Source organism: Megalopta genalis, unplaced genomic scaffold, assembly GCF_051020955.1.
Source record: "Megalopta genalis isolate 19385.01 unplaced genomic scaffold, iyMegGena1_principal scaffold0306, whole genome shotgun sequence".
Taxonomy (NCBI): Eukaryota; Metazoa; Arthropoda; class Insecta; order Hymenoptera; family Halictidae; genus Megalopta; species Megalopta genalis.
The window spans coordinates 190,802-201,824 of NW_027476375.1; positions in this window are offsets into that span (position 1 = coordinate 190,802).

Consider the following 11,023-nt stretch of genomic DNA (forward strand, 5'->3'; position numbering starts at 1 on the left):
AATCATTAGTTTCGCATGGATTTGAAGCAAAAACTTCTACATCGCATTGATTTGCAGCTAAATCATGTGTTACGCACGAATTTGAAGCTAAATCATGTGTTTCGCATGGATTCGAAGATAAGCATTCCACTTCGCATTGATTTGAAGCTAAATCATGTGGTTTGCATGGATTTGAGGATAAATCATGTGTTTCGCATGGATTTGAAGCTAACTCGTTTGTTTCGCATGCGATTGAAGCTAAATCATGCATATCTCAAGTATTTGAAGCTGAACCATTTGTTTCGCATGGATTTGAAGCTAAGCCTTCTACTTCGCATTGAATTGTAGCTAAATCATGTGTTCCGCATGGTTTGAAGCTAAATGATGTATGTCACACGTATTTGAAGCTTAACCATTTGTTTCGCATGAATATTAAGCTGAACCATGTGTTTCGACTGAATTTGAAGCTAAATCATGTGTTTCGCATGGATTTGAAGTTAACTCGTTTGTGTCGCCTGCATTTGAAGCTAAATCATGTATATCACAAGTACTTGAAGCTAAACGATTTATTTCGCATGGATTCGAAGATAAGCCATCTACTTCGCATTGATTTGCAGCTAAATCATGTGTTTCGCACGAATTTGAAGCTAATAGATGTGTTTCGCATTAATTTTAAGCTAAATCATGTGCTACGTATGGAATTGAAGTTAACTGGTCTGTTTCTCCTGCATTTGAAGCTATATCACAAATCGAATGTATGTGACCCTAAATAATTTGCTTCGCGTGGGTTTGAATCTAAGCATTCTACATCGCATTGATTTGCTGCTAAATCATGCGTTTTGCATGGATTTGAAGCTAACTCATTTGTTTCCCTTGCATTTGAAGCTATGTCACTTATATCGCAATTATCTGATGCTAAATCATTAGTTTCGCATGGATTTGAAGCAAAAACTTCTACATCGCATTGATTTGCAGCTAAATCATGTGTTACGCACGAATTTGAAGCTAAATCATGTGTTTCGCATGGATTTGAAGCTAAACATTCTACATCGCATAGATTTGAAGCTAGCTCGTTTGTTCCGTCTGCATTTGAAACTATATCATATATATCGCAAGTATCTGAAGCTGAATCATTTGTTCCGCATGGATTTGATGCTGAGCCTTCTACTTCGCATTGATTTGAAGCTAAATCGTTTGTTTCGCATGGATTTGGAGCTAACTCGTTTGTTTCTCCTGCATTTGAAGCTATATCACACATCGAAAGTATGTGACCCTAAATCATTTGTTTCGCGTGGGTTTGAAGCTAAGCATTCTACATCGCATTGATTTGCTGCTAAATCATGTGTTTCGCATGGATTTCAAGCTAACTCGTTTGTTTTGCATGAAGTTGAAGCTAAATCATGTATATCACAAGTAGTTGAAGCTAAAGCATTTGATTCGCATGGATTTGAAGTTAAGCCTTCTACTTCGCATTGATTTGAAGCTACATCGTGTGTTTCGCTTGCATTTGAAGCTAACTCGTTTGTTTCGCATGCAGTTGATGCTAAATCATGTATAAAACAAGTATTCGAAACTAAACTATTCGCTTCGCATGAATTTGAAGCTAAATCATGAGTTTCGCATGGATTTGAAGATAACTCGTTTGTTTCGCCTGCATTTCAAGCTATATCACTTATATTCGCAAGTATTTGAAACTAAATCATTGGTTTCGCATGGATTTGAAGCTAAGCCTTGAACTTCCCATTGATTTGAAGCTAAATCATGTGTTTCGCTTGGATTTGAAGCTAACTCGTTTTTTTCGCCTGCATTTGAAGCTATATCACTTATATTCGCAAGTATTTGAAACTAAATTATTCGTTTCGCTTGTATTCGAAGCTAATCCTTCTACTTCGCATCGAGTTAAAACTAACTCGTTTGTTTCGCATGCAGTTGAAGCTGAATCATGTATATCACAAGTATTTGAAGGTAGACCATTTGTTTTGCATTGATTTGATGTTAAGGATTCTACTTCGCATTGATTTGAAGCTAAATCATGTATTTCGCTTGGAATGGAAGCTAACTGGTTTGTTTCGCAAGCAGTTGAAGCTATATCATGTTTATCACAAGTATTTGAAGCTGAACCATTTGATTCGCATGAATATTAATCTAAACCATGTGGATCGCATGAATATTAAGCTAAAACATGTGTTTCGCATGAATTTGAAGCTAAATGGTGTGTTTCACGCGGATTTGAAGCTAACTCGTTTGCTTCCCCTGCATTTGTAACTATATCACATATATCGCAATTATCTGATGCTGAATCATTAGTTTCGCATGGATTTGAAGCAAAAACTTCTACATCGCATTGATTTGCAGCTAAATCATGTGTTACGCACGCATTTGAAGCTAAATCATGTGTTTCGCATGGATTTGAAGCTAAACATTCTACATCGCATAGATTTGAAGCTAGCTCGTTTGTTCCGTCTGCATTTGAAACTATATCACTTATATCGCAAGTATCTGAAGCTGAATCATTTGTTCCGCATGGATTTGAAGCTGAGCCTTCTACTTCGCATTGATTTGCTGCTCAATCATGCGTTTCGCATTGATTTGAAGCTAACTCGTTTGTTTCGTCTCCATTTGAAGCTATATCACTTATATCACAAGCATCTGAAGCTAAATCATTTGTATCGCATGGATTTGAAGCTGAACCTTCTACATCGCATTGATTTGATGCTAGCTCGATTGTTTCGCATGGATTTGGAGCTAACTCGTTTGTTTCTCCTGCATTTGAAGCTATATCACAAATGGAAAGTATGTGACCCTAAATCATTTGTTTCGCGTGGGTTTGAAGCTAAGCATTCTACATCGCATTGATTTGCTGCTAAATCATGTGTTTCGCATGGATTTGCTGCTAACTCGTTTCTTTCCCCTGCATTTGAAGCTAGATCACTTATATCGCATGTATCTGATGCAAAATCATTTGTGTCGCATGGATTTGAAGGTAACTTGTTTCGCCTGCATTTGAAGCTAAGCCTTCTACTTCGCATTGATTGGAAACTAAATCATGTGTTTCGTTTGGATTTGAAGCTAATATGTTTGTTTCGCATGCAGTTGTAGCTAAATCAACCATGTCACAAGTATTTGAAGCTGAACCATTTGTTTCTCATGCATTTGAAGCTAAGCCTTCCACTTCGCATTGATTTGAAGCTAAACCATATGTTTCGCATGAATTTTAAGATAAGCCTTCAAGTTCGCAATGATTTGTAGCTAAATCATTTGTTCCGCATGGTTTGAAGCTAAATCATGTATGTCACATTTATTTGAAGCTGAACCATTTGTTTCGCATGAATATTAAGCTGAACCACGTGTTTCGAATGAATTTGAAGCTAAATCATGTGTTTCGCGTGGATTTGAACCTAACTCGTAAGTTTGTCATGCAGTTGAAGCTAAATCATGTTTATCACAAGTATCTGAAACTAACCCAATATAATATATATTTGAAGATATATCATTTGTTTCGCATGGATACGAAGATCAGCCTTCTACTTCGCATTAATTTGAATCTATATCAATTGTTTCGCAAGGATTTGAAGCTAACTCGTTTGTTTCGCATGCAGTTGAAGCTAAATTATGAAAATCACAAGTATTTATATCTAAACCATATGTTTCGCATGAATTTTAATATAAGCCTTCCAGTTCGCATTGATTTGTAGCTAAATCATGTTTCCGCATGGTTGGAAGCTAAAATATGTATGTCACATTTATTTGAAGCTGAACCATTTGCTTCGCATGAATATTAAGCTGAACCACGTGTTTCGAATGAATTTGAAGCTAAATCATGTGTTTCGCATGGATTTGAAGCTAACTCGTTTGTGTCGCCTGCATTTGGAGCTGAATCATGTATATCACAAGTATTTGAAGCTAAACAATTTGATTCGTATGAATTTGTAGCTAAATCTTCTACTTCGCATTGATTTGAACAAAATTATGTCTTTCGCATGGACTTGAAGCTAAGCATTCTACTTCGCATTGATTTGAAGCTAAATCATGTATTTCGCTTGGAATGGAAGCTAACTCGTTTGTTTCGCATGCAGTTGAAGCCATATCATGTTTATCACAAGTATTTGAAGCTGAACCATTTGATTCGCATGAATATTAATCTAAACCACGTGTATCTCATGAATATTAAGCTAAAACATGTGTTTCGCATGAATTTGAAGCTAAGTGGTGTGTTTCACGCGGATTTGAAGCAAACTCGTTTGTTTCCCCTGCATTTGAAACTATATCACTTATATCGCAAGTATCTGAAGCTAAAACATTGGTTTCGAATGGATTTGAAGCTAAACATTCTACATCGCATTGATTTGCAGCTAAATCATGTATTTCGCATGGATTTGAAGCTAACTCGTTTGTTTCGCATGCAGATGAAGCTATATCACATATATCGCAATTATCTGAAGCTAAATCATTGGTTTCGCATGGATTTGAAGTTAAACCTTCGACATCCCATTGATTTGATGTTAAATCATGCGTTTTGCATGGATTTGAAGCTAACTCGTTTGTTTCCCTTGCATTTAAATCTATATCACAAATCGAAAGTATGTGACTCTAAATCATTTGTTTCGCGTGGGTTTGAAGCTAAGCATTCTACATCGCATTCATTTGCTGCTAAATCATGTGTTTTGCATGGATTTGAAGCTAACTCGTTTGTTTCCCTTGCATTTGAAGCTGTATCACTTATATCGCAATTATCTGATGCTAAATCATTAGTTTCGCATAGATTTGAAGCAAAACCTTCTACATCGCATTGATTTGCAGCTAAATCATGTGTTTCGCTTGGATTTGAAGCTAACTCGTTTGTTTCGCAAGCAGATGAAGCTATATCACATATATCGCAATTATCTGAAGCTAAATCATTGGTTTCGCATGGATTTGAAGCTAAACCTTCGACATCGCATTGATTTGCTGTTAAATCATGTGTTTTGCATGGATTTGAAGCTAACTCGTTTGTTGCGCATGCAGTTGAATCTAAATAACGTATATCACAAGTATCTGAATCTAAAGTATTTGTTTGGCATGGATTTGAATCTAATCCACGTGTATCGCATGAGTTTTAAGCTAAATCATGTGTTCCGCGTGGATTTGAAGCTAACTCGATTGTTTCGACTGCACTTGAAGCAATATCACTTATATCGCTAGTATCAGAAGCTAAATCATTTGTTTCGCATGGATTTGAAGCTAAACCTGCAACGTCGCATTGATGTGCAGCTAAATCATGTGTTTCGCATGGATCTGAAGCTTACTCGTTTGTTTCCCCTGCATTTGAAGCTATATCATTTATATCGCAAGTATCTGATGCTAAATCATTTGTTTCGCATGGATTTGTCGCTAAATCTTCTACATCGCATTGATTTGCAGCAAAATCATGTGTTTCGCTTTGATTTTAAGCTAACTCGTTTGTTTCCCTTGCATTTGAAGCTATATCACTTATATCGCAATTATCTGATGCTAAATCATTAGTTTCGCATGGATTTGAAGCAAAACCTTCTACATCGCATTGATTTGAACCTAAATCATGTGTTTCGCACGAATTTGAAGCTAATAGATGTGTTTCGCATCAATTTTAAGCTAAATCATGTGTTACGTATTGAATTGAAGCTAACTGGTTTGTTTCGGCAGCATTTGAAGCTATATAGCCTATATCCCAACTGTTTGAATCTCAATCATTTGTTTCGCATGGATTTGAAGCTAAACCTTCTACATCGCATTGATTTGCAGCTAAATCCTGTGTTTCGCATGGATTTGAAGCTTACTCGTCTGTTTCGTCTGCATTTGAAGCTATATCACTTATATCCCGAGTGTTTGAAGCTAAATGAGTTGTTCCGCATGGATTAGAAACTAAGCCTTCTACTTCGCATTGATTTGAAGCTAAATCCTTTGTTTCGCATGGATTTGGAGCTAACTCGTTTGTTTCTCCTGCATTTGAAGCCATATCACAAATCGTATGTATGTGACCCTAAATATATTATTTCGCGTGGGTTTGAAGCTAAGCATTCAACATCGCATTGATTTGCTGCTAAATCATGTGTTTTACATGGATTTGAAGCTAAGCATTCTACATCGCATGGATTTGAAGCTAACTCGATTGTTTCGTCTGCATTTGAAACTATATCACTTATATCGCAAGTATCTGAAGCTAAATCATTTGTGTCGCATGGATTTGAAGCTAAACCTACTACATAGCATTGATTTGAAGCTCAATCATGTGTTTTGCATGGATTTGAAGCTAACTCGTTTGTTTCCCCTGCATTTGAAGCTATGTCACTTATATCGCAAGTATCTGATGCTAAATAATTTGTGTCGCGTGGATTTGAAGCAAATCCTTCTACATCGCATTGATTTGCAGCTACATCATGTGTTTCGCACGAATTTGAAGCTAATAGATGTGTTTCGCATTAATTTTAAGCTAAATCATGTGTTACGTATGGAATTGAAGTTAACTGGTATGTTTCTCCTGCATTTGATGCTATATCACAAATCGAATGTACGTGAGCCTAAATAATTTGCTTCGCGTGGGTTTGAATCTAAGCATTCTACATCGCATTGATTTGCTGCTAAATCATGTGTTTTGCACGGATTTGAAGCTAACTCGTTTGTTTCGCATGGATTTGAACCTAAACCTTCGACATCGCATTGATTTCCTGTTAAATCATGTGTTTTGCATGGATTTGAAGCTAACTCGTTTGTTTCCCATGCATTTGAAGCTGTATCACTTATATCGCAATTATCTGATGCTAAATCATTAGTTTCGCATAGATTTGAAGCAAAACCTTCTACATCGCATTGATTTGCAGCTAAATCATGTGTTTCGCACGAATTTGAAGCTAATAGATGTGTTTCGCATTAATTTTAAGCTAAATCATGTGTTACGTATGGAATTGAAGCTAACTGGTTTGTTTCGCCTGCATTTGAAGCTATATAGCTTATATCCAAACTGTTTGAAGCTCAATCATTTGTTTCGCATGGATTTGAAGCTAACTCGTTTGTTGCGCATGCAGTTGAATCTAAATAACGTATATCACAAGTATCTGCATCTAAAGTATTTGTTTGGCATGGATTTTAATCTAATCCACGTGTATCGCATGAGTTTTAAGCTAAATCATGTGTTCCGCGTGGATTTGAAGCTAACTCGTTTGTTTCGACTGCACTTGAAGCAATATCACTTATATCGCTAGTATCAGAATCTAAATCATTTGTTTCGCATGGATTTGAAGCTAAACCTGCAACGTCGCATTGATTTGCAGCTAAATCATGTGTTTCGCATGGATCTGAAGCTTACTCGTTTGTTTCCCCTGCATTTGAAGCTATATCACTTATATCGCAATTATCTGATGCTAAATCATTAGTTTCGCATGGATTTGAAGCTAAACCTCCTACATCGCATTGATTTGCAGCTAAATCATGTGTTTCGCAAGGATTTGAAGCTAACTCGTTTGATTCGTCTGCACTTGAAGGCATATCACTTATATCCCAAGTGTTTGAAGCTAAAACATTTGTTTCGCATGGATTTGAAGCTAAACCTTCTACATCGCATTGATTTGAAGCTAAATCAAGTGTTTCGCTTGTATATGAAGCTAACTCGTTTGTTTCGCCTGCAGTTGAATCTATATCACTTATGTCGCAAGTATTTGAAGCTACATCATTTGTTCCGCATGGATTAGAAGCTAAGTCTTCTACTCCGCATTGATTTGAAGCTAAATCGTTTGTTTCGCATGGATTTGGAGGAAACTCGTTTGTTTCGTCTGCATTTGAAGCTATGTCACTTATATCGTAAGTATCTGAAGCGAAATCATTTGTGTCGCATGCATTTGAAGCTAAACTTGCCACACAGCATTGATTTGAAGCTTAATCATGTGTTTTGCATGGTATTGAGGCTAACTCGTTTGTTTCCCCTGCATTTGAAGCTATATCACTTATATCGCAAGTATCTGAAGCTAAATCATTTGTTTCGCATGGATTTGAAGCTAAACCTTCTACATCGCATTGATTTGCAGCTAAATCATGTGTTTCGCAAGGATTTGAAGCTAACTCGTTTGATTCGTTTGCACTTGAAGGCATATCACTTATATCCCAAGTGTTTGAAGCTAAATCATTTGTTTCGCATGGATTTGAAGCTAAACCTTCTACATCGCATTGATTTGACGATAAATCATGTGTTTCGCTTGGATATGAAGCTAACTCGTTTGTTGCGCATGCAGATGGATCCAAATAACGTATATCCTAAGCATTTGTAGCTAAACCATCTGTTTCGTATGGATTTCAAGCTAATCCTTCTACTTCGAATTGATTTGTAGCTAAATCATGTGTATCGCATGGATTTTGAAGCTAATTCTTTTGCGTTCCCTACTTTTGAAGCTATATCACTTATATCGCAAGTATCTGAACCTAAATCATTTGTTTCGCATGGACGTGACGCTAAACCTTCTAAATCGCATTGATTTGCAGCAAAATCATGTGTTACGCTTGGATTTGTAGCTAACTCGTTTGTTTCCCTTCCATTTGAAGCTGTATCACATATATCGCAATTATCTGATGCTAAATCATTAGTTTCGCATAGATTTGAAGCAAAACCTTCTACATCGCATTGATTTGCAACTAAATCATGTGTTTCGCTTGGATTTGAAGCTAACTCGTTTGTTTCGCAAGCAGATGAAGCTATATCACATATATCGCAATTATCTGAAGCTAAATCATTGGTTTCGCATGGATTTGAAGCTAAACCTTCGACATCGCATTGATTTGGTGTTAAATCATGTGTTTTGCATGGATTTTGAAGCTAACTCGTTTGATTCGTCTGCATTCGAAGCAATATCACTTATATCGCAAGTATCTGAAGCTAAATTATTTGTGTCGCATGGATTTGAAGCTAAACCTACTACATAGCATTGATTTAAAGCTCAATCATGTGTTTTGCATGGATATGAAGCTAACTCGTTTGTTTCCCCTGCATTTGAAGGTATGTCACTTACATCGCTAGTAACTGATGCTAAATCACTTCATTCGCATGGATTTGAAGCTAAACCTTCTAAATCGCATTGATTTGCAGTTGAATCACGTGTTTCGTATGGATTTGAAGCTAACTCGTTTGTTTCGCCGGCATTTGTAGCTAAATAATGTAAATCACAAGTATTTGATGCTAATCCGTTTGTTTCGCACGGATTCGAAGATAAGCCTTTTACTTCGCATTGATTTGAAGATAAATCATGTGTTCCGCATGGATTTGAAGATAACTCGTTTGTTTCGCCTGCATTAGAAGCTAAATCATGTGTTTCGCATTGATTTGAAGTTAACTCGTTTGTGTCGCCTGCATTTGAAGATAAATCATGTATATCACAAGTAGTTGAAGCTAAACCGTTTGTTTCGCACGGATTCGAAGATAAGCCTTATACTTCGCATTGATTTGTCGATAAATCGAGTGTTTCGCATGGATTTGAAGCTAACTCGTTTGTTTCGCCTGCATTTGAAGCAAAATCGTGTATATCACAAGTATTTGAAGCTGGACCATTTGTTTGGCATGAATATTAAGCTAAACCATGTGTTTCGAATGAATTTGAAGCTAAATCATGTGTTTCGCTTGGATTTGAAGATAACTCGTTTGTTTCGCCGACATTTGAAGCTAAATCATGTAAATCACAATTATTTGTAGCTAAACCATTTGTTTCGCATGGATTTGAAGCTATGCCTTCTACTTCGCATTGATTTGAAACTAAATCATGTGTTTCGCATGGATTTGAAGCTAACTTTTTTGTTTCGCCTGCATTTGAAGCTAAATCATGTATATCACAAGTATTTGAAGCTAAACTATTTGTTTCGCACGGATTCGAAGACAATCCATCTACTTCGCATTGAATTGAAGCTAAATCATGTGTTTCGCATGGATTTGAAGCTAACTCGTTTGTTTCGCAGGCAGTTGAAGCTATATCACTTATATCACAAGTATTTGAAGCTAAACCGTTTGTTTCGCACGGATTCGAAGATAAGCCTTTTACTTCGCATTGATTTGAAGATAAATCATGTGTTTCGCATGGATTTGAAGCTAACTCGTTTGTTTCGCCTGCATTTGAAGCAAAATCATGTATATCACAAGTATTTGAAGCAGAACCATTTGTTTGGCATGAATATTAAGCTAAACCATGTGTTGCGAATGAATTTGAAGCTAAATAATGTGTTTGGCATGGATTTGAAGCTAACTCGTTTGTTTCGCCAGCGTTTGAAGCTAAATCATGTATGTCACAAGTATTTGAAGCTTAACCATTTGATTCGCTTGGATTTGAAGCCAAGCCTTCTACTTCGCATTGATTTGATGCTAAAACATGTGTTCCGCATGAATTTGAAGCTAAATCATGTGTTTCGAATGAATTTGAAGCTAAATCATGTGTTTCGCTTGGATTTGAAGATAACTCGTTTGTTTCGCCGACATTTGAAGCTAAATCATGTAAATCACAAGTATTTGTAGCTAAACCATTTGTTTCGCATGGATTTGAAGCTATGCCTTCTACTTCGCATTGATTTGAAGAAAAATCATTTGTTAAGTTTGGATTTGAAGCTAACTCGATTGTTTCGCCTGCATTTAATGCTATATCACTTATATCGCAATTATCTAAAGATAAATCATTTGTTTCTCATGTATTTGATGTTAAGCCTTCTACTTCGCGTTGATTTGAAACTAAATCATGTGTTTCGCATGGATTTGAAGCTAACTCGATTGTTTCGCCTGCATTTAATGCTATATCACTTATATCGCAATTATCTAAAGATAAATCATTTGTTTCTCATGTATTTGAAGCTAAGCCTTCTACTTCGCATTGATTTGAAACTAAATCATGTGTTTCGCATGGATTTGAAGCTAACTTGTTTGTTTCGCCTGCATTTGAAGCTAAATCATGTATATCACAAGTATTTGAAGCTAAACTATTTGTTTCGCACGGATTCGAAGACAATCCATCTACTTCGCATTGAATTGAAGCTAAATCATGTGTTTCGCATGGATTTGAAGCTAACT